The following is a 25,892-nucleotide window of genomic DNA, read 5'->3' on the forward strand; positions in this document are numbered from 1 at the left end:
ATTAGGTGTCCTAGACAAAAATCAATCATAGTGCTTTAAAAAACAATAACAATAGTATCGGTTTTCTAGATCAAATTCTGCAAAGTAATAACGTGCCCATCTGAGAGAGTGTTATTTTTTTTTTGTGAATCGATCAACATTTTCCATTTGATTTACAATTCTATTACCTACACGATCCAATGTTTTTTTATGCTACGTTATTCCACCACACAAAATACATGAAATTAAAAGAGTATTATTGTTTTACTGGTAGGGCCCAAAAGTATTTTGACGTTCATAAGTACCACTTGTGGTCTAAACTGAATAAATATTTTTGATTTGATTTTATTGACGATTGAATGTTTTATCTTCTGAGCGTACGATGACGAAAATGTCCATTGCACGTTTTCGTGATTTCAGGATACTTTATTTAATTTTTATTTCCCGCTTTTAATTTAATACACGCTACGCTCATCGGCCACTGAGTGTGCGCCGGGCGTGTCGAGTCGCGGTTCCGCACAAAATTGCAATTTTACGAGCGACGGCCTCCGCTTTGACGCGCGGACCAATTATTAGGGCCGCTCGGGTATATGATGTTAATCGAAACTACAGCGAATATAGATCGTTTCATCCACAAAGACGCGTCCCACCAATTTTTAGTCGAGGGAAGTGCGGGGTGCGGGGAGTTTGATCCGAGCAATCCGAGCGTCATTATTGTATTTGTAGTGTTCTTGTGCATCATGGATAATTTAGAATGTACCGATAACAATCATTAGCGAAAGAATGGTGGGGCGCGTCTTCGTGGATGAAACGATCTATAACCGACAACCGTGTACTTTTATGATGGGAGTTTTATTTTTGTCTGCCCGACACGACACCGCGGGGAAAACTCGCAACAATAGGATAAACTTAGGTACTTTTTGAGAGGTTAGAGGAATTTATGTCCGGTGAATATTTGAAATATGGAAATAATAGGCTTACGTTCTACTTTTACTTGTTTAATATAACTCAGAAGAAACAGTGTAAATATTATAAAGGTATGTATATTTATTAATTTATTATACATCTAAGACTTAGTCTTAAATTTTAAGTAAATACGAGGTTCAAAAAACATCACCTTTTTTGTAAAAAATTTGAAGTTTATGTATAAGTACGTAGAGACAAGTTGATATTTCATTCGCGATTAAATTCCAGTCGCCGTTATTTTTCCAATGGATTCTGTAAAACAATTTTCATTTCTATTCATTTCAAACTGTATCTGAGAACAAGTTAAGTTGGTTCCAGAAAATTAGAATTTCAATCGGCTACAAATTCACTATTCGGCCAAGGCCGAGGAACAATGGGCTATTACACGACGGCCGATAATCACTGCACTATCAAGTATTTACCATCTCATTGAGATCGGATACATAACAATCTATTCCGAAGAAACCTCCTTGGCGGCGCTGTTGAAAAACAGACCGTAATGCAACGGAGGAAAGTTTTAAATATTAGCACAAAATCTGCTTAATTTGAGCAGTGTATCGAGCAGACTGGAGCTCCGTCTATAAATCTGGCCTAATTGGTGTCTGGGCTTTGTGAAAAACGTCCGTAATTAGTTTTTCGGAATAGTGGACGCGACACAGAATGGCTGCGAGGAGTTACAAAAATTTAAGACTTTAATAGAGTTTTAAGTTTGAAACTAAAATTAAAAATAATTAGGTGTGGCTGATTCATAATTTCAGGTTGTATTTATCAACAAAACATAATAATATAGAAAAACTACACAATAATAAATACATTAGCTTTTTATAAATATATTTCAACCATAGGTAATCGTAAAACGTTGGCGCTGTCAGTCCTTTCGAGTTAAAGAGGACGTCCTTGAAGTTAGGTATCATGTTACGTATAATTAGTAGTGACCGACCGAATATTCGTTTTCGTTTTCGTTTTCGGCCATTTTCGGCCAAAAAATGGACATTCGGCCATATTTTCGTTTTCGGCCAAAAACCAGCCGAAGCTTCGGCCAAACCGAATATCAAAAATACGTGACTAAGATGATGACTTACCTAACGTTTGGATATCTTCGGAGTGAATAGAGTGCACTCATGGTTCCAATCAGACTTGAACGGACGCGGTATTGTCATGTCACACTGTTTAGAAGTTGTGAAGTGAGGTTACGCTGTAAAGGGTGTCCAGCGGGATTTTTTTAAGTTCAAAATTGATTACAAAGCCAAAGAATTTTCATTAAGTTTAATTGGTTAGAAATAGAGTCTAATAATGCGGATTTGAAATACGCCATGAGTCACTGGTTGGGAGCCCCTAAAGCGTTCTCAGTTGAGCAATATTTGAAATGCAAGCAAGCTTAAAGCATGTAAAAACGAGGCAATAAAGTATTATCTTATCTTAAAATGCGACGAATCACGGTTCGAGCGCGTTGCGCTTTTCGTACTCATCTCAATATTCAGCGATTAAGTGATGGCCAAACTTACCTCATCGTGAGTGCAAAATATTCAGGCAAGAAAGAACAGTCGTCCACAGGATTCATCTAGACCCATGAAAATCAGCAACGACACCGAACGGGTGGCCTAAGCTCAAGACGAAATTATAAACAACAAGTCAATGCTGAGGTGTATTGGCGAATGATCGATGAATGTCTACTATCACAACTGCAACTGCATTCCGACTACAAATGCAGAACTCTATTTCAACAAGAAGGTGTCTCACCACACACTGATAGGACCTCGATGGAGACACTGAGGACAATTTTTTTCAAATAAATCACACCATACGACTTTTTTTATGGGGATATCTCAAATCAAAAGTTTACAGCAATAATCATCAAATAATTCAGGTTCTGTAAGAAAATATCCGCCGTGAAGTTGCAGAAAATCACCAGCGCGCTTTGCTCTCGCTCGCGTAGTTGCGAATGTAAGGGTCCGGCAACATTATTCCAGTATACACCGGAAATAATATTCCATTAAGAATTCATAATAATATCTTAAATTTTTAATGTTTTCTTTAATTAATGCTTATCCAAATCCGTTCGTCAACTGTGAAACGTCAATATGTTTTACTGTTTTCCAAGTTTATATATTTCTCATATTGTTTACAAGACTATTTAAACAATTTGAAAGTAAAAGCATCGAAAATTTATGGATATTTCATCGGAAACAAATTGAAATTTGATAGTTGAAGGTCATTTTCGTTTTCGTTTTCGTTTTCGGCCGAAAATGGGACTGCAGCCGAAGCTTCGTTTTCGTTTTCGTTTCCGGCTGAAAATCCATATTCGGTCGGACACTAATAATTAGTGACCGACCGAATATTCGTTTTCGTTTTCGTTTTCGGCCATTTTCGGCCAAAAAATGGACATTCGGCCATATTTTCGTTTTCGGCCAAAAACCAGCCGAAGCTTCGGCCAAACCGAATATCAAAAATACGTGAATAAGATGGTGACGTTTATCGTTCCGATATCTTCGGGAGTGAATCAGTAGGCCTAGGATGAGCGTCGCGATAAGCGTTTATCACGCCATCTTATCGATTTTACGCGATAAGTCCATACATTTGTCGTCTAAAATCATCGATAAAATTTTATCACGGCGCGCATCCTAGCCCGGCTGGTGCACTCATGGTTCCAATCAGACTTGAACGGACGCGGTATTGTCACACTCTTTTGGTGACTCTAAAGGGTGCCCAGCGACAATTTTCCAAGTTCAAAATTGAATACAATAAACCCAAAGAGTTTTCATTAAGTTTAATTGTTTCAAAATAGAGTCTTAATGCGGATTTGAAATACGCCATGAGTCACTGGTTGGGAGCCTACAGAGCGTTCGCAGTTGAGCAATAAGTATTTGAAATGTATTGTCGAATGATCGATGAATGTCTGATACCACAACTGCAACTGCATCCCAGTCAACTACGTAACTCTATTTCAGCAAGAAGGTGTCTCACCACACACGGAGAGTACCTCGATGGAGACACTGAGGACTATTTTTTTTTTTCAAATAAATGATCAGCAAGTACAGGGACATACCCTAGCCGCCTCGGTCACCAGATCTCACACCATGCGACTTTTTCTTGTGGGGATATCTCAAGTCAAAAGTTTACAGCAAACAATCCTTAAATAATTCAGGTTCTGTAAGAAAATATCCGCCGTGAAGTTGCAGGAAAATTATTAGCTCGAATTGCTCTCGCATAGTTGCGAATGTAAGGGTCCGGCTGTGAGAGTGCCTATAGTAAAACGGGCATCATTTAAAAGACATTGCCTATAAAAAATTTAATCCACATTGTTAAACTCCAGTTTGCATTAGTAATAAATAATAAAAAAAACATTAATTTGTATTCATTTTTTAAGTTAAAAAATTCCCACTGGACACCCTTTCTTTCTTCTTCACTTCCCAATATTTCAATATACACCGGAAATAATATTCTACTAAGAATTCATGATTAATTTTTTGTGTTTTAAAGCCGGTTTTCTATATTCAATTTATCAAAATCAACTGTCAAACGTCATTATGTTTTTGGTCAAAACATTAACGGTTTTCAAAGTTTTTACATAATTTCAGATTGAAATTTGAGAGTTGAAGGTCATTTTCGTTTTCGTTTTCGTTTTCGGCCGAAAATGAGACTGCAGCCGAAGCTTCGTTTTCGTTTCCGTTTTCGGCTGAAAATCCATATTCGGTCGGACACTACGTATAATGTACCGTAGTTTGTTAATTAAAATGTTAAAAAAGGTTGATGGCCTTTATAATAAAAAAAATATCATCAGGCCATTAAAAATAATTATATCAATCACCCTTTGATCAAAGAGTTCGTTGTCAAAGTACTAAAAGTTCAAAGGGAATGTCTAAAAATATCCTATTACCTATTTTTAACCCATCCTATTTTTTAGGTTCACCGATATTAATTTTTCAGCTTATGTTTCAGTAACTAGGAAAAATTATCAGATTTAGAAATAAAAATTAACATTAAACAATGATTACAGAACAAAAAAAGAAGTCTTCAAATTGACCGGTACTCTCTTTGGATCATCAACACGGAAGAAATCCTTCACCTACATACTTGACAGGACAAAAGAAACAAAAACATTGTAACTTCCGCATCATCCTCGAGCATATCCATCCATATGGAACGCAAGTTTATCCGGTACGTTAGTCTCAGTCCTATGTCAACAGAAAAACACCTTTTCATAGCTCATCGAGAACGAACAGTATTATTTTATGCAAGCAGGCTTCCTTTTATAACTAAAGTTTTTCATTTATATGTATAAATACATACGATTCTTCTTACGTAATGTACTTGTTATTGGGTTCATTAGAAGTGTCAATATACGCATAAAACTTGAAGCAACTAATATATGANAAGTCTTCAAATTGACCGGTACTCTCTTTGGATCATTAACACGGAAGAAATCCTTCACCTACATACTTGACAGGACAAAAGAAACAAAAACATTGTAATTTTCGGCATCATCCTCGAGCATATCCATCCATATGGAACGCAAGTTTATCCGGTACGTTAGTCCCAGTCCTATGTCAACAGAAAAACACCTTTTCATAGCTCATCGAGAACGAACAGTATTATTTTATGCAAGCAGGCTTCCTTTTATAACTGAAGTTTTTCATTTATACATATGTATAAATACATACGATTCTTCTTACGTAATGAACTTGTTATTGGGTTCATTAGAAGTGTCAATATACGCCTAAAACTTAAAGCAACTAATGTTAGTCATGACCAGGATTACATTTCTCTTTGTGCACTGGCTGTGACGTAGCTTACTACGTAGCGGTGTTGAATAATAATGTATCTGCTTAAATATTTACATAGAGAATATCACTTTTATAAGAGACTTTTCAAATCTGATAAAATCCTTTAACATTTGCTAGTAGAACTGGCTGTTCTCCTCATTGCAATGCCGAGTGCATGCGAGGCATTTATTCGCGCAAACACCATTGTTCGCTGTAATTATTTGCCGCAACTGGAAAATTACTCGCGATTGTTCGGCGCGCGCTCGCCGAGCACCTGGCCGTTAATCTCGGCGAAGATTATCGCATTAACAATAAGGGCACTGCACGCTATTACGCTTTCCCACGGCACCGAGCGTGGAATAAAGAGTGCTGCCCCTATTATGTGGTTAATGATCTGTCAAAATGCTGTTACTTTGTAGACTATGAGCGTTGGAGACGAAAAAAATAAATTAAAATAAAATTGATCGACCAAGCTTAATAGTGAACCTGAATGTTGCGGGACTTGTGGTGAACTTTTTTAGCTAAAAGAGGTAGGTACTATACATTTTAGTCTTATCTCGGAACATTATAAGAATGATTATGTCATCAAAAGATGGAAAACAAAGTTTTAACGCAAAACCCAATGGAGTATGAAATACGGAGGGCAAATTACAGCCGCAGGCGTCTGTTTTCCGCGAAGGGCTTCAATCCAATCCGACACACGAACAAATCGGTGTCAGACATGTCTTTGTCTCTTTGTTCAAAAACACTTTTACGCACTTCGCTGGCGTAATTACGCGAAGGGTAAATAATTTTACCCTAAAATTTTACGTTTTTAGGCCACTGATGGAAAAAGTTTTCCCACTGTTTCAATCAAACTTTGTCTTGCAAAAATGTTTAACCCATGTCTCCCTTGTAATAAGCCATGCGCTAATCACGAAGAGTTCGTTCCTAAAAGTATTCGCAACCGCAACCTAATACTTAATTCTTCGGAACATAAACCACAAAATTATTATAACGGTGCCTAGGTTAATTTGAATTCCATCCGGTAATAACGTAGTGTCAAAAATGCTGGCATGTCAAGAAGATAACAGCAAAGGTAGGTATCAAAATAAACGTAACAAAATAAAAATGTGACATAATGTAGCCGTCAAGAAAAATTCGACTCACCTGTTCGGGACAAAGGCCAGGAATACTCAGCGATCTGAAACAAAACAATTTCGTTATGTAATAAACCTCACGAAACGTAAATAAATAGGTAGGTACCTAAGTATGACGACGGTGGTGGGTGGATAAATACCACACTAAATTCAGGAGAAGTAATTTATATAATATCTTTTGGAAGCGCCATTGTGATTTTACTTGTCATTTATTTTATTTTTTTATTTTATTATTAATCCTCTCATAAGTTACATTGATTTTTCTTAATACTTATAAATACAACACACACACAATGAATAAATTAATCCTATCATTCTAAATCTAGTCAATGAGTCACATTGCACAAATACCATGGACTCTATCTCGTATTTTCTCACCCAGTATACTTGACATTTGTTATGCACTTTATTGGACTTTGAATAAACTTAAAATCCAGTCTAACAATCGGCCGCAAAGGTAATCTATCGATATCCCACTAGCATTCCCCATCACTACTCCTCCGTCGCTCATCCAAATATGCGCGGAGCTGGCACTTAACACTTCTATTTAACTTCTCCTGAAGTGCTTGCGCGTCTTTTCCAATACTTGGGTCGGAGGGAACTGAGTCTACTGCGATCCGAATCGGTTCAGAAACATCTCTGTATACATGAATACTGATTCGAGGATAAACATCGAGTGCTCGAGTCAATACGATGACGTTTCAGCGATCTTTGCGAGGAAATCTCGTGTGAAGTGGAATCGGGCTCGAGCGGCATACGATATTAAAATTTATCTTAAATAAAATGTTCACAGCCCCAAATATTCTTCAAGATATATTTTATGAATGATCTTATTTGGTTACTAGTTTATAAAAAGAGAAAGAAAGCTCACACACGTTTTTGTTGCAATTTAGTTTACTTAGGCTGAGGTACATAACAAATACCTAACCCTACTTACCTTTTGTCCTTTAATTACAAATTGTATATCATAATTATTTTTTTTGTGATTCACCTTTCTTGATCGACTTTCTTGTGATAAGGTTCCTGATAATAATATTATTTTAAATTTTAGATTGAACTCTGATTGACAGTTTCGTGTTATCTATCTACTTACCTATTCGACATCTTAAAGATAAAGTTTTAAAGGTGATGTTATAAATAAATGCAAACAGGCGCCGAGGTGATCTGTTTTGACTCCTTGAAATTCAAATGGATTGTCACTTATCGCGCTGAATCGTTTCGATGGTTCCGGAGCAAAACGCTCCGATTCAACGTCCACTGAAATTACCATGACAATGGTGTGTCTGTTCTGCAGTTCCATAATAAAATAAAATGAACTGTTGTTTATGTGCCATAAAGCCTTTTTTTTTCATTTCATAACCTTTAAAATTAAAATACGTAGTCTAGGTAACTAAAATTTAATAAAAATAATTATTATTTGTACCTTCACATCAGAAACGCCAGCTGCAGTTGCAGATTCGAATAATTATGCCAGTCAGTTTCAGTTTCTACAACTGACAGCCACGAAAATACGGCTAATAAGTATAATTTGTTTTTGTTTTACTCGGAACCACAGGATGACCAATAGGTAGTACGAGCATAACTCAGGAAAACAAAATTTTCACCTTTTCCAGGGCTACGGCAACTTTCCAGACGTGGAAACTTTGACCGTAACTTCTCGCAAAGCGCGTGAAAAGAAGGTAGGTTTAATAAGATAAAATTAGGTCAGTAATTCTTGTCGGGTGATAGGAACTACATTATTAGTAGTAATAAAACTTCTGACATCTTCTACCTCACCATGTTACGGTAGAAATCTCAGCGAAATATTAAGGTAATATAACCAAATTTCTGAAACTGCCTAGTCATAGAGAAATCTGTATAACTCCTCTCACATCGAAACCATAGACGTAGGCTCAGAAGGCTTACCCTCATTTAATAAGTTTAAATGTGTTCGCTCATATCGTATACAAATTCCTCTAATAGGTGGGCTAATAGGTACTCGTAATAGCAAAGGGATCGCTTTCAGACAATCAATAAAATAGAATTTGTTAAAAATGGGATAAAGCCCTTTTCAACAAATTCTATTTCATAATATTTTAATGTTGAATCATTTTTGGAATATCAAAATGAAAATGCTATCTACTTATTTATTTCAGTGTGATATGACGCCAGATGGGAATGACTTCGCCAAAATGCACGTAGTTGTGTGAACAGTGGACCTATATAGAGGTTATATAGAGGTGAAAACTATAGGCTTTGACCAACTACACTGTATCTATGCAATTTATATATTTGTAAGCTGTTTGTTTTCTGAATAAAACAAAATAAAATAAAATAAAATATCACTGACTGTTCCCTCACTGTGTCCCGGGGCGCAGTCAGCAAACAGGTCGAGTTCCAGCAATCCGACGCGCAAATATTTGAGCCCTCGTCGCGCGAGCAGCCGCGGGTCGTCTTATCTACTCACGCCGTTTGTCGGTGTTTATAAACCTTTACTTATGCTTCATTACAGGTCTATTAATATACTTATTGGACGGACTTTCAGAATTCATTTCACCGTGCAAACAATTTATCATATGGAAGAATAAACGTTTTTTTAACAAGCGACGAATTTTCAAGATGAACACCTAGTTTGAATCTAAATACACTAAAGTAAGATTGGTGGTCTTTATTTTTAAAACTATTTTCACAAAACAATTTTAGAAGTGTACCAATCACAAAGCTCTATTCAACGCTGTGCGTTCGATTTGCTGCTTCACTTAAGCAAGTATCGTTTGTAAATACGGGCGTAAACCTCGTCTATAAATTTTCACTCTGCAACAAAAGGGACTCTAATAAAAGAAACTCAAAATAAAAGTGATTACGGTCGCACGTAACTGTATGCCTATTGTTAATACCATCTTCTATTCTTATGCAAAACATGCCCATAATCAACAAACGCTGACCTGAAAATTGAACAGGCCCTCCATTCAAATCACAGCGCCATCGCCAGGGGAACCGACTTGAAGTGGGTACGCTACACAGCCAGTGAGCTAGATTAAACGAGGACGTGTTTAGAAGTTCTCGTGCTAACATCTAGTTTCAATTCCCTGGACGTATTTGATCAGCCAGTTCATCCAGTACGATGTCCCGGCAGACATAAGACTACTGAGATTAAATCGTTGGCGTATGCAAAGATATCGTATACCTATTGTTTTTAGATTTTTCTCTCATAATCATCAAGTGTAATTGGAGCGGCAACAAGACTCATGAAAAATGTAAAGAATGAAGGAAGTGGGAGCGAAAACACAAAGTCATCGTGTGAATGAATGAACACAATGAAACGTAAGATTTTTTAACTACTTTAAACATTTTCCAGGTTTACTAATCTAAAAGAAGGTAAATCCTATAGAATTCTGCCCTTGCTCGTAACAAACTTCACCTTTGTTTGACTTTTTTTTCATTTTGAATTTCCTCATGAATGCAAGTAGGGATCATTATCGCGATCGGAATTAAAATAATTATTCTCTTCCAGCCGATGTCCTTCAACATTGGTTCAGCACTCAGATCATAGCCCTTCTATGATCTGAGGTTCAGCAGTTTAAAGGTTCGGCCAAACCAACGCATGCACGATGGCGATAAGATAAATCGTGTATAAATTTGTAGCGATGAGTTCACATCAACGCGTCCTGTTATTGGTCGCGGCGATCAATGCATGCGCAGTGATCGCCATCGCCATGGCCGACGCGAGCTGCACGCGTTGGTTTGGCCGAAGTTTAAAAAATATGTTAGACAAAGAGACTGAACGGCTCGGTTTACTTGGACTGTGATGTGGGTAGTTGTAACATCGGGCACTGGCGACCGGCCAAAACGACTCCGGCGCGTTCCGCACTATTGACTCCCGAGCACTTTCGCAACCGAGTGGATATCATAACTCGCCCGCCCGAACTAACGCGGGTGTTGTGATTATTGTTCAGCTAAGAGGACTGATGGGGGCGATAACAACGAAAAGATAAATTGAAAATATTCAAGAAAATATTTGATGAAGACCACAACTTCACCTGCAGAATAATTACTTCAAGTTAGTTTTTTTCGATGAAGATAAAAATTTAAGAATCATCCAGTATTGAGGAGTGATTTGCATAAACTCTAATGACCCTCTTAAGTTTTTACGACTACAGGCAGCCTGAACATCCATCTAATATACCTTTACTGTATTTTTGTATAGATAATGGTAAACAATCATTCTAAGTTCCGATAAATGTATAGGTACATTTATCAATTTTTAAGTTAAGGTTGAGCTAGATAAATTACTTTTAAGCTCACGTAACTACAAAATATTATAACCACTCACCAACAATTACAAGTCCTTAAGCCTGGAGCAAATAAATCAAGCTCTAACGATACGCCTTGCAAATTTGCAATTAACAGGCCAAGATTACAAATTGAGTTTGGCAGAACACACAAACCCAACAGGGCATAACCGCCAAGTGCTCCTTTTCTAAAAGTGTTCCCGAATCGCGGATACCTGGCAACCGAACAAGCTTTTAAAAAAGGAAAACGTTACTTAGAAGCTTTGCGGGGCAGCGGGGCGGAACGGCTAGTCTCTCTACTTGGCTGGCCGCCAGTCGCCGGCTTATAAGTGGACCGCACATGAACTTATTCAATCTTTTTCTATGGTAGTTCCAAGTTTTATGTATTTATGATAAGTCTTTAGGAGTTACTCGGATGTTTAAGTGCTTCAGAACGACTACAATCTGAGGCAGAGTGCCGAAACGTAGATGCGGAATAGTTTGAGCACAATTTTAATTAGGTACTCCAAGAGCAAAGTTATTCTTAAATTATACCTACTTACAGTTAATTTTAAATCTATTCTTTTCACAGTAACCTTTTTGTACTCGGAGATATGAGTAATATACATTTTATCACGTTCCGGAACAACTCTACTTTCAATGATGTAAGAATTTTGTAAATATTAGCGTGTTCTTATAATGTATCCTTGATTAAATCTTTTAAAAACAACAGATCATAAATATCTGCAAACACCAGCCGTTATTATTGAGTAGCCGATAGTTAACATCTTTACGATCATACGATGCTCATATCATAATAGACAGTGCCGCTCTCAGCCAAATTGAATAACGATTAGTGATGTACAATCAGCCACAAAAGCGCATTTACGTACACAAATGTTAGTTCTAAGTTTAATTTATTAAAGTTTATCAGGACTTGGCAGAAATTAACATTGTTCAGTTCTTTTTTACTTTGATTGTACGGGATCAATGTATCAGAGGTTATCAACAGAAAAGATAAATGTTTTCGTACTTCAATGTAGGTTTCAATATTGGTTTCTTTCACTCACTCGAGCAAAAATTAAACGAGTTCTTACAGCCGATATCGGAATCGTTTTTCTTGCAGACTCATAAACTCCGGAGGAACAACCGAATCCGAATAGTGCGTATGTATTCCGCTCGCGAGTGTACGGGGGAGTAATTTATCGCCGCTTATACGCCATGGCTGATGAGTATTAATGCTCGGGTAAGTGCTTTATGAAGCCAATATTACACATTATCATCTGCTCCACAGAGCTAGATAGCAAATAGTCAAGTGGCATATCTAGCCGTGGGCGTATAGACTTTCGGTTTAATATATCATTTTGATTCGAGTGCCTAGCAAATAATAGGCTGCCAGATAGAAAAGGCTTCATTTTTTTCTCTGTTGTGCTTAATTACAGCCAGGCAATCCTAATAATTCAATAAAATACCTTTATTGCTTTGAAGAGCCAATCGTTAGGGTATTACACTGGACTAATAAATGTTTCAAATTATTTTGATGATTTCGTACTTAATCTAGAGATTAATAAAATGTTCGTTCGTTTCACCCAAACGACGTCCACTGCTGGACAAAGACCTCCCCCAAGGTTTTCCACAATGTAATAAAATGTAAGGTAATAATAATCGTATTACCTAACTAAATAACATAATTAATGCAATAAATCTAAAAATCTTCCTCTCTCCTAAAATGCAGTGCCCGACAGAGTCCATAATTTATTGTATCTTACCTTACCAATAACACCCTTTGTAAACATTATGGAAGCAATAAACTATTGAGTATTGAGTATTGAAATCATGCGCTAGACCTAGCCTGCTTAACCTCATGACGAGTCGGGCCAAACGGTGAATTCAGTCTTTAAAGACGGGCCACTTACGTTTCCTATTTCAGTAACTCTCAGGAAAAGCGCAATAAAAACTCAATTATTAAGATTTAAGATCAAACTATACAGGCGCAGGCTACTTAAAATTCTTTCACTGTGGCCCGCGGGCCTAGGGTTGAGCAGCGTATAAACTATTCAACCAGCGTGATCTGTGTGCTTACCATGAGTTTACGTTAGGTGTGCTCGCTAGCGACTGCGTAAAAAAATGACATTTAAATGTATGACATATTGTGCAGCGCCCCTAGTGGCAACTTTCAAGAAATAAAATCTTCATAGATTTTTTTGACGTACTCGCTAGCGAGCTCACCTAACGTGAACTCATAGTAAGCATACTGAACGCAGCAGAATTCAAAGACGCATTGTGTATTGTGTCTGTGTGTATCAAAGTCAAAGCAATAAAGAACGATCGCAGCCACACTCGACGTCGCAGTTGTACGCGCTCTACGTCATAGGAAGACTATTATATTGTAGGATCGACAAAGGCAATTGCATATGCGGAAAAGCGGGAGTTTGAGCAGTTTAGCCGGGGCCTATAATGTTGGAGTGTACTATGTACAAGAGATTCTGCTAAACTTTTTACTTCGATTGAAATCAACGTTGATTACACGTGTTCAGCCGAGCTAGGATGTGCGGCGTGATAAGATCTTATCGATGATTTTTGACGTCAAAATGTATGGGGCATAATCGATGAAATGACGATAACTGCTTATCGCGGCGCGCATCCTAGGCCTTCCTATCCTACATTTTGAGGAAAATTATTTATAAATCTTTGCCAAGGACAAGAAGAGAGAAGAAAAACAGGACATCATGGCACATAGAAGCCTTTAATCTTGGCCTGTCAATGCTAAGCTTTGAACTATTCAAAACTTTATTAACCTAATGCCAATGCCAGATAGTTCCAGCCCGAGGCAATTTGTCTAGTGCCAAAATCTAACCGCCATCGATTGTGTTTGATCAAATTCCTAGCAATATTTGCATTGATGGGAAGGAATATCAGATATTGTAATGTCATTTTGACAAGTCAAATCCCTGTTGCATGATGCAATTTGAGAAAATTGTTATTCGGTTCATTACAAGTCCACTATTAAGTAGGTATCTAGCAAATTGTCAACATGTGAATAAATTTGATATTTGAAAGTACCCTCTACTTACCTGAAAATAAAAGCTTTCGATGCTCTATTTTAAAATTCAATAAGTAAGTTGTTCACAATTTCAAAGAGCTACGGAGATTAAATTTGTTGAAGGGATAACACGAACCGTACAATGTGGCATGTTAAATTAAAAGATTTTGTTTGATATAATATTATAATCTAACACTATTGATAAATGAATTGATTGCTCTTATTTCATTTATTGGATTCCACGCGATTTCGGAGCAATTAAATGAAATCAACGGTTGTATTAATATTTTCCGATTGCAACATGTTTCTATTTGCTCACAAAGATGTTAATTGGTGATATTATTCTAAATCAGTGAGATAAAGAAGACTCCCATGTTCAATAACGAGTTTAAAGATAGCACAAAGTCATTATTTATTTGTATAGGATTTCAGTTGGTAAGCACATAAGCACTCTGGAAAGGGCCTAAGTACATAATAAAAAAACTTTGATTAAGGTTTTTGTGATTGCACAACCAAAGGTAGAGTAAAAGTAAGAGTTTAAAATTTTTAATACACACGCGATCCTAATTAGGTTTCGTTAAGGATAACGCTATAGATTCTGACCACGTGGAGTACACAGACGATTTACTTAGTACAAAATCGATCTACTGATCTGATCTACATTGTGGTGACGCTTCGGCATTTGTGTCCATTATCTGCCTGCAAACTAGATTTGACCATATAATGGCATTCGGAATATCCTAATTAGGTTTTGGTATGTATATCATATTAATTTATGATTATAGCTCTAGCTAATTGGGCTAAGGACATGAAGGTTAGGTTGCACCATCATACTTTAACTTTGACAAACGTCAAAAATCCGTCAAACTCCATACAAAAAGCACCGGTTATCGTCATAGTTACCGTTAAAGTTAGGTGGTGCAATAATTCAGCTTTAGTTGTGAAAATGTACCTAATTTAAACACGGTTTGATCGAGTAAATTATATTATCCTTAAACTGAACGTAAAATACATAATTGATATTCATTAAGGGCTGATATTTTTTGCATTTAATTTTTCAACATCAAAGAATTAGGTAAGTATGGCTAGCTTTTGCCCACGGCTTCACGGCGTGAAATTTCATATTTCACAGATCGTCATAAATTATAGCCTATATGTTATTCTGGGTTATAAACAATACTACTGTAAAGTTTCATCGAATTCCGTTCAGTACTTTTTGCGTGAAAGAGTAACAAACATCCATACATCCATCCATCCAAACTTTCGCATTTATAATATTACTAGGATATCCTACACAGTAAAGATATTTTAAAGATGAAGGATGTAATACGAAATTTTTGACTTTGCCATTTCACTGGAATGTCTTATTCAGCCTGCTTGCGCAAAGTAATTAAAATTTTAATTATCCCCGATTATGATGAATCCGAACCAGAGAAGAAAAATTAAAATAATTTATTTCCTGTTAATAAACACAATTTGCCAAGCATATTCTATTGAAATAAAAGAGAGATTCAGTAATTAAGATTATATGGGATCGTGCTCTGAATTTAACCGATTGCTGCAAATCCCTATTATACAAAAAGCGAAAGGTCACTCACTCAGTCACTCACTCACTCATCACGAAATCTCAGAAACTATAAGTGCTAGAAGTCTCAAATTTTGCGTCGGGGTTGCTTCTACAACGTAGGTGCTCACTAAGACGGGATTTTGCAAAATTCAACTCCTTAGGGGCTAAAACGAGATCCACGCGTACGAAGTCGCGGGCGGCTGCTAGTGATAAAAAAGAAGGTTAAAATTATAAACAGCAAAGATTAAGTAAGTATTATAAATAACAAAATTCCCTCTCTTGTATTTTTCAATGCACATTAAACACACGATAATGATACTTGCACGGCTGTACTTCAGAAAGCTCAACAAATTCCGTAAAAGCTTCGCCAAAGTTTCGGTAATACGAGGCGCTCGACTTTCCGACTCGCATCGAACATGTGAGTACAGTTCAAAAGAAAAGTTTCATTTAGCAAGAATAATTTTAAATAAAGTTATCCTTATGGTAAATTATGCTTGCCTCGAATCCCTTTCCAGTCATGCATTAAAAGACTTGAACTTCCGGAAAAGTGATACAGATAAAGTACCTAATGCCATTCTTGGCGTGCACAAAATAATAAACAAATAATGCAGTAAGATACATACATTGATCGGTCTCTGGGTGGTTTGAGGCTTCTCTTGAAATATTGGGAACCAAGTTATTTATAAGAGAAAATGACAATCGAGAAATATTGATTATTTTCCTTAGTCATCAACGCCACACCAACATCTTAATTACAAAGAACAACAGTTGCCCGTACTAAATAAATAGGCCCATCAGTATTAGTTTGTACGAAAATATTAAGTCTAGGCGCAGACCACCGACTTTTAGTTGGCCGATAGTTGGGCCCAATTCAAATTGTATGAAGAATCGGCCGATAAAAAAATCGGTGTACCTAATGTGCGCACTTTCATACATCTCCATACTGATCATCAGCCCGACCCAACTATCGGCCGACTAAAAATCGGTGGTCTGCACCTAGGCTAAATGTTTACCGATATTTTTACGACCCCAAGTCGTTGTAAACATGCAGTAAGGTTAACCCCTTTCCTACCTATGTCACATGGTCAGAGAAAATTAATTCATAGTTTCACGTATTTAGTGTGCGTTCCAAAAAATATCTTGTTTGATAGTGATTAATATGCCGAAAACGTTTGCGTGGTCTCCTGCCATTAATCACCTCCAAACTCCACCGTGTAATTAAACAACCGGTTATTACAATGGAAGCGGATGGAGGAGACTTACTACGTCCCGGTTAGATATGAAATATTATGTTTTAGAAATTATCGCTAATTCCCAGCTGATAAAAATATTTGGAAAGCAGTTTAGTTCGAAACAGCAACCGTTTTGATATGAAGGGATTTTAAAAACATGTTGATTAAAAAATAAAAGACTGATACAGAAAATATCTATACCTTATTTAGGGTTCAGCGCACCTAAAAGTCGACCACGTGACGTTACATTATGCAATATAAAGGGATTTTAAGTGTTACTTATAAAACAGCCCTCTTCATTGGCAAAATATTAAGACAAGCCCACTTAACACTTAACCATCCATTACGAAGTTATTTATGGTCCCGTGTGTTTGCTTATTATCAGTTATCAGCTACCGATTATAATAATAAACATAAACATTAAATTGTTGCAAAACAGTATAATAACGAAACTATTAAAATACTGTAACAATTATTATAAGTTAAAACATAATTAAAGACGGCGTTCTTTGCACCTGTCTCGCATGGGATAGGTAGGTATTTTTGTTGGGTATGGCCCATGGGTATTTAACATTACCACAAAATGGGTTTCTATTTTGTGACATTACCCTGATAATGTTTCAGGACGATTGATAGTTATGTGGATCTGAACTACATTTTGTATTGTATTTTAAAAGCTATTATTTTACTATAAATTTCAGTAAACGCATTCAAAATTAATTGACGTCGTGATTTCAAATTCAGCCTAAATTACCATATTATTTTTTGTATTCAAATCACGTTTCCAAATTGCTTTATTTAACAGAAATTACTCGAAATCTTATTCTGTGACATTCGGTACATGGCAAAGGCACCTCTATTTAATTGATCCATTGAACGGTGGTGTAGTTTATATTGCGATAACTTAATAATTCGAGTTTACATTTTATCAAGGAGTCAATATTTTCTTCAAAAAATGCTTTTAAAATTAAACATTGGGCCATTTACAGTACCTTATAATTTTATTCTTGTTCAATTATTGGTATTAAAATAGCTAAGCTTTAGCAGCAACTTCCAACAATTCACGAACATGAGATATTTTGTTCTGTCACAAAAGTAAACCAGAAATCGTCAATCGTTTTTTGTGATCAAAAAAATACCGGTTATTAAGTTCCACGTTTTATTTGTTAACTAATTTTAATACAGCCTTGGGGGTGATGTAAAAATATTAACAATGCTTTTAGACGTTCGATTGTTATTACTTTCCAGTTTTATGAGCGAGTGTACCTACTCATAAGCCCGAATATCGCCCGACCTGAGCCTCCAGCAGCATGTTCCTTAATATTCCGAATTTCCAGGCTAATCCATTTACCCTTTTCACATTTTTACACGACAACCCAGTTTTTTTGGACCTTTGGTTGTTTATGTAAGAGGAGTAAGTGTTTAAGTTTCTATTTAGCTTGTAAATAAATAGCGCAATTATTTGTCTACCTTTTAATGCTTAAACCCTAAATACTGTTTTAAATGAAAATATACAAAGGGGTCGCATTAAGCCTCATATTCATTACCTACTCTAATGTGATCATGGTTCTACATTTTGTGGTTCCACTTTCATGAGACAACTTATGTTAAGTAATTTGAACTTGTAACCTGTACTAAAAAGATCCCACTTATCGAAATTAATCGTGTAGTTTAATGACATCGACCTACATACATATTAGATTAATGTATTGATTTATCAACTAATATAATGATCAAATTAATAGTTCCGACCTTAGTACGTACACTTCAGATGGGTAGTTCAAGATTACACGCTGCAAACACATTCGCACCTCTATTTGTAGGTATGACAACAACTAAAACACAGAATCCCAAGTATCATTACAGTCGACAGTCGGAAGGTGGATCTTATCGCACAGGTGTCAGTCGCCCGATCGCGTTAATGAATGCGTCTCTCGAGTCGCTAGTGATGTGCGATTCTGTGAAAGATCGAGTTCAAAAGTCACTTTCAATGTCAAGTGACATAAAATAAATCTAGTTACCAAGTTAATATAAATTAAACTTTAAAAAACGATAGATAGGCTGGGAGAAACTATCTGAACACTATGTGTAATTATATCACGTCTGTAGTAGTCTGTACATGCTATCTAATATTTAACTATGTATAATAAGTATGTATTTACAAAAAAAAAAAGTATTTAAGTATGTTTATATCCGTTGTCTAGTACCCATAGTACAAGCTTTGCTTAGTTTGGGACTAGAAGCGCAGTGTAAAATGTCTAAGGATATTTATTTATTTATTTATTTATTTATTTAACTCGCACAAATACCTGTAGTTTTATTTAACAAACATAGTTGTTCACAGGTATTCAAAATATATGTATAAAAATCTTGTCTTAGTGAGCACCTACGTTCTAAAAGGAACCCCCAGAGACTCCTAGCATAGTTTCTGAGATTTCGTGATGAGTGAGTGAGTCATTCAATCAATAAGTGACCTTTCGCTTTTATAAATATAGATTGCGGTCTCCAAACAAATATTTTTTCCTCCAAGCCACGGTAATACTATCTATACAGTATTCCAACTCGGCCATATTTTTGAAATAAATGTCTACAGGCCCGCGGTACGTCACGGTATGACAACATGCGATAGGGCTGCCCACCTACAGTACCCATTCTAATTACATCTGTCTACTTAGAATATCTACTTTTGTGATTGTAATTTTTTTAATTTAGACAAACAAAATACTTTGTGAATGGAATAGGATAAAAATGCGTGTTGTTTTGTGATTAGCAGATTTAATAAAAAAACATATACCGAAATAATTTTGAATCTACTAATCATAATGAGTACTTAATGACCTGTTACTTTAATTTCAGGCGGGTGAAATCGTTGCAAAAGCTGGTTTTATACAATATACTAATTTTCATTTCAAATCAAACTGACTGAAAATGACCATTTCTGACAGTTAATGACTAGTTTTTGACAAATATGACCGTAAATGACGGTCAGTCAAATTCAATCACCTTAGTCATTTTCAACATTAGGCTATCGACGTCCGTTCGGCACATTCGCGACACCCCTAATTTTTTCATCTCGAAGACGTCCCGAGATTTGAAATTCGAAGGAAAGCTCGCGTTTCGTCGGTTTATATGAAGTTACAATACTGTATGATATTATTACCGTGTCCAAGCTGAATAGCCGGGGACAATAATCTCCATCGATAATCTTCGTCCGGCGCGGCCCTGGAGGAAGTTACCCGCTCAACGCCAGCTCGTTCGCGATAGATGTGATTACATTAGAGGCGGATTAATCCGATCTAATTGCACGGATTTCGGCTACCGGGAACTCTTCCATGGGATAAGTGATGGAATGTGATTACTTTTCGATGTAATTTAAACTTGCTTTTAATATAATAGTCAGTGATTTGACTCTTTGGTTTCTAGGAAGGTAGTAACTTACATGTGATGTGATGTCTTTTTAGATTTATACAACTGAAAGATCTAAGGTATTTTCGTAAATTGTTTAAAAGGTATGGCTTTTAGCAAAATTCAATAGCTCTTAATTATCACTCCGTGATCTTATTTTGTGACACGTGGCGTAAGAAAAAGTGAAACATTAACTCTTTTTTCTTTAATTTTCTAAAAATACGTTTCCTTTCAGAATACAATGAAGCTCGTCGTAAAACTAAATGGAACCAAAAATAGACTACATTCCAAGAAAAACAAGGTAAGAGCCTCGAATGAAATTTTATAACAGCCTTTCTTTGCTGATAGGATTATTACGAATAACATTCTTGCGGAGTTTAAAAATACCTGTTTCTTTGAAACCAATATCGAATAAACTTGTTGCTGACGACGCCGCACGCGCCGAGTTTTAACGAATAACTATGAGCGACGAAGAATGTTTATTAAGTTTGTTTTGGCGCGACAAAATTTAATTTAGGCAGGTAAGTATCTAATTTTGTACCTAGGCTAAAACAAGATTACTTTTTCAACTTTTTTAGCCGTAAACAGAAATTGAATCTTCGTTAGGTGCAAGCCTGCGGCTCTGGTAGCTAAGAACGCTCAAGTACTTAAATAAGTACTCGTACTTCACTCAAACTCCGCTACTCTTTGTCTAGAAATGAAGCAATTCCTAAGTATGTAAGAGAGCTAAATGGACTGACAATCGCTTTGGTTTGGCTGAANGAATACTGATACCGCAGTGGATAATGAGCACATAATTTGATTTCTTTGTGTGTGTAAAAGACAAGACCAAACCTTCTTTTTTGTTTACAAAATAGTGTAATAAACCAAACTTACTATGACATGTATACCTCTAAACTCAGTCTGAACTGAGTTACGAGCATCAGAAGTTTGATGATTTTCATACTAGATTTGCTGTTTGCGCGTAAGTTTTGTAAGAAATTGCAACAAAATAATGACATTGTATGTGTAAACAAACAATACCATCCATTAAAGGCTCCAGACATCAGTATGCAGCAGAATCAGCGCAATAAAAAAATAACGCAATANCTTAAATAAGTACTCGTACTTCACTCAAACTCCGCTACTCTTTGTCTAGAAATGAAGCAATTCCTAAGTATGTAAGAGAGCTAAATGGACTGACAATCGCTTTGGTTTGGCTGAACCTTTAGGGGCTTTTGCTCGCTAAACCCTCAAGTTGTTGCCACTTGCCACCCACTTGACGAGAGCGATGAAACAATAACCTCTCCCGCGCCTCCTCCCGCGTTTAGTCACGTCTCGGCGTAAAAATAGCACAATTATGCTCTTATTTGATACATATTCGTACATTATGAAATCCGTTCAGATATTTAGTACTAACCTGGAGCGAGATCAAGCGCGAAGCTCAAAACCGAACGCGATGGAGGACTATTGTGGACGCCCTCTGCCCCATCTAGGGGACATAGGACCTTAAGTCATTTAATACTAACGTGTTCAAATTACAGGCATAACAAAATGAACTATTTTAAATCTTAATGGGTGTAGAAAACACTATCGAAAGAAGTTGCCATAAAAATGTTATTCCATGCTACTAATATGCATATCAGTAGCATTCATTAAAAAAATAAGTTATAAATCAAGGACATGCAATTAATTATGATTAAACATTGCATTACACAGTAGCCATGAATGAAGTAGACTCACTTTCCACGCTATTCTAAGCGAGTTTATTTCTGGTAAAAATCTCGTAAAATTATCTGGGCACTGCCGTGCCCCCACCAAGTCGAGCAAAAAAGCGGCACGGCCGTACCATCCTTTTCTCGAAGCAATTCAGGCCATTTTCACTGCCTGTAACTTCGTTGTGAATAAAACTAGAAGGCTGAATTTTCATTAGTTATGCAGGCATTGTAAAGACACGGTATATTTAAAATTTCATTCAATTTGAACCAGTAGTTTAGGAATTATAACGGGTCAAAGTTACTTAATTTTGTCACTCACTGACTCACCGATCATCAAAATTCTAAGGCACTTCTAGCAGACCTAGAAGCTTCAAATTTGGAATATAAGTAGTGTTNCTCTCTCTTCACTCAAACTCCGCTACTCTTTGTCTAGAAATGAAGTAATTCCTAATTATTATGTAAGAGAACTAAATGGACTGACAATCGCGTTGGTTTGGCTGAATCTTTAGGGGCTTTTGCTCGTCTGTACCCCCGAGTTGTTGCCACTTGCCACCCACTTGACGAGAGCGATGAAACAATAACCTCTCTCGCGCCTCCTCACGCGTTTAGTCACGTCTCGGCTTAAAAATAGCACAATAATTATGCTCTTATTTGATACATATTCGTACATTATGAAATCTGTTCAGATATTTAGTACGAACCTGGAGCGAGATCAAGCGCGAAGCTCAAAACCGAACGCGATGGAGGACTATAATTGTGGACGCCCTCTGCCCCATCTAGGGGACATAGGACCTTAAGTCATTTAATACTAACGTGTTCAAATTACAGGCATAACAAAATGAAATAATAGTTAAAGTAATAATAATCTCAATGGGTGTAGAAAACACTATTGAAAGAAGTTGCCATAAAAATGTTATTCCATGCTATTAATATGCATACAGTAGCATTAATTAAAAATAACTTATAAATCAAGGAAAGGCAATTAGTTAAGATTAAACATTGCATTACACAGTAGCCATGAATAAAGTAGACTCACTTTCCATGCTATTCTAAGCGAGTTTATTTCCGGTAAAAATATCGTAAAATTATATTTTTCACTATTGCAACAATAAACTTTTTTTAATGTCCTAACATTATATTATTCTACTTCAAAATTGTTGTGATTAGTAGTCCGTATTTATTTCATGAATATTTTCAGATAACTATCATAAATGAAAAAAAATCCTTTCCTCTGAAATGTTGCGACTTTCAAAATAAACAGTATAGAATTGAAGTACTCAAGTAAGTGCTTATTAATTTTGTCCCCACTGTCTAGTATTTTTTGCTATTTCTACTACTTTACTATGTGGAGTAGTAGGAAACATCACGTGACGAGCCGCCACTAGCGTAATTAAATTCAGTTATTTGTCCGTGTACTCGTAATACATTATTAATGACGGCAAGCCGTTGTTTTTGGGGCAAACTTTTGTTTACTTTGTTGTAACTTTGCAGTGCATGGAGCGAGCGCTACGGGGTTCCAAAAATAAGAATTTAACAACACTCCTAAGGCTCTTATGTAAATTTTCTGTACTGGCATTTTAACAGAAATACCTCGTTGTACAATGCAATGTCTTAAAGTTTGTTATGACTTCGACATTCGTGTACAAGGTGCAATAGAAAATAAAGTTTAGAGTCGCCGAGTACCTACTTGCGCGCTCGTAAACATTGCGCTAGTACTAACGTTTATTTTCAGATCTTTTGAAATAGAAATAGTTTTTTACTTGAGTACTATAAACAACATAAAAATAACGTGACGTAGAATAACAAAGGAGAACAATAAAAAGAAACACAATCTAAAGAAACAATAATAAAGTTATTATGNAAAAGTCTAGTAGGTACTAAAATAGTTTCCGCTCTGTACATAGCTATGTTACTGTACTGATGATCTGTTCAACAACATTTGGGCGCATAACTAGAATATAGCCAACGTGCTGACCTCGAACCCGGTGAACGGACGACCTGATTAAGTGTGGTAATGGTAATTTAAACCAAACGGAAGGAGAGACCAACAAGACGATGGTAATTTTTACTCGCTTAAAATTTGTCCACATTTTTCCTGTAATGGATTTTCAGTTTGTCTAAGATCTCTCAGGACTGACTTTGCGGGTAGTATTTATTTAATAAATGAAAGAAACTTCCTCTTAAAACGTTTTACAACCATACAAACATTTCTGCTACATTTACTTTCAACATTCAACATAGNCAACATAGATTAAAGAATCAAGTAGAGCTTGTTTACTTAATGTTTATTTTAATAGTGTACAAACGTTGCCAAGTTAAACCAAGTATTTGCATAAATAAACTTGAGCCATTCGAATAGAAAATATTTTCTACGATTATTATGCATTCAAAACTTTATCCACGGCCATTACTCAGCAGTAATATAAACAAAAGACGTAATTTATGACGTCATCAGAATGCAAATATGCGCTAAGGACCGTTGCACACGCGACGCTTATCGCCGATCATCGCGCGATTAGTGTGCATTCACCTTAACAATGGCATAAATAGCACTTTCCCGAAACACTTTATGGGTGTCGAACCTTTTAGACTGATAGAAACGTGTAATTAAATTCCCATGCGTGTAATTGTTAACTTGAAAGATATTAAAAAGTACTTGGAAACTACTTAGGGTGGATTCGACCAAACATAAGTTTTTTTTATGTGACAAGAGTACCTATCTAAATATTAATCTCAGAATAAATTCGACATTTTGACATATTTCCCATACTGAAACTGTCAATGTGCCAGTTATACAAGGAGTTATTCTCTGGTAAAAGTTTGGTCAAATTGGGCCTTAGTTAAATACCTTGCATTAAGAGCCATTTCACAAAAATATTCCGCGCGAATTTAGGTAAAAGCTATCAACGCAACGTCAAAAGAGTAAAAAGAACGCTGAAATGGACAAAAAAATCTTGAGCCGTGACCGTATTAAGACTTGATTTAAGTTATTAATTTTAAGGTGGAATGAGGTATTCAAACTTTATAAATTAATTTAAATTTTTAATAGAGTTTATTAAGTCTTTTATATTTCGATTCATAATGAAACACGAATAGGTATAATATGTAAAATATATATTAAGTACAAAATAAAGACAGTCACATAGTGAAAAAAAAATCTGCCCCCTTACAGCTCCATCATCGGACCCTGGATACGAACTATTCGTCAAGGCGAATCACACAAGCCCAAACTCCATAGGGTTCTATTGTTTTGTTACGGAGGTGGCCATTGCATCTCCTCCAGATCCATTATCAGACAGAGCTAAGAAATAAATAAATAAATATTATTATAAGTAAACAAATAACTAGAAGCGCAGTGTAAAATGTCTAAGGATATTTATTTATTTACTANCCTCCTTTTTTGAAGTCGGTTGAAAATACGAGTATAGGACATTTGCGAAGGTAGGTAACTATAGGTATTACTTATTCGTAAATAAGTTTAATTATTATTCTGCAACAGGTAAGTAGGTAGGTAATCAATATATCAGAACTAGGGCCAACCGTCGACGACTGTCTTCGATCCCGATTCCCGACTCTACAGCTTTAGTCTTAGTCTGAGTTGCACCACCTAACTTTATCGGTAACTATGACGATGACGGTGCTTTTTGTATGGAGTTTGAAAGATTTTTGAAAGTTAAAATAAGATGATGCAACCCAACCTTAATGTTTAAGGTATAGAGACAACTATTGAGGTGCCATGCCGGTCGATTAATGGACATTAGGGATAACGACGCACGCACACAGGAGCCGCAACAAAACGAAGCATTAGTTATGAGAACAAAATAGTTATGGTTAGCTCGCAAGCGATGTTG

At 36.2% G+C, this 25,892-nt stretch overlaps 1 protein-coding gene across 1 annotated transcript in view; it reads right to left on the reverse strand.

The window, feature by feature from the left end:
* Window positions 1-25,892, reverse strand: part of NGR-A1 (neuropeptide receptor A1) — a 127,549-nt gene that overhangs the window by 85,140 nt on the left and 16,517 nt on the right. The window contains exon 2 of the mRNA XM_028311727.1: window positions 6,858-6,891. The gene's annotated coding sequence lies outside the window, so the exon portion shown is untranslated. The remainder of the gene's footprint in view (window positions 1-6,857; window positions 6,892-25,892) is intronic.

Source organism: Ostrinia furnacalis, unplaced genomic scaffold (genome assembly GCF_004193835.3).
Source record: "Ostrinia furnacalis isolate ACB-3 unplaced genomic scaffold, ASM419383v2 OfSCF3544, whole genome shotgun sequence".
In the NCBI taxonomy this organism is placed as follows: domain Eukaryota; kingdom Metazoa; phylum Arthropoda; class Insecta; order Lepidoptera; family Crambidae; genus Ostrinia; species Ostrinia furnacalis.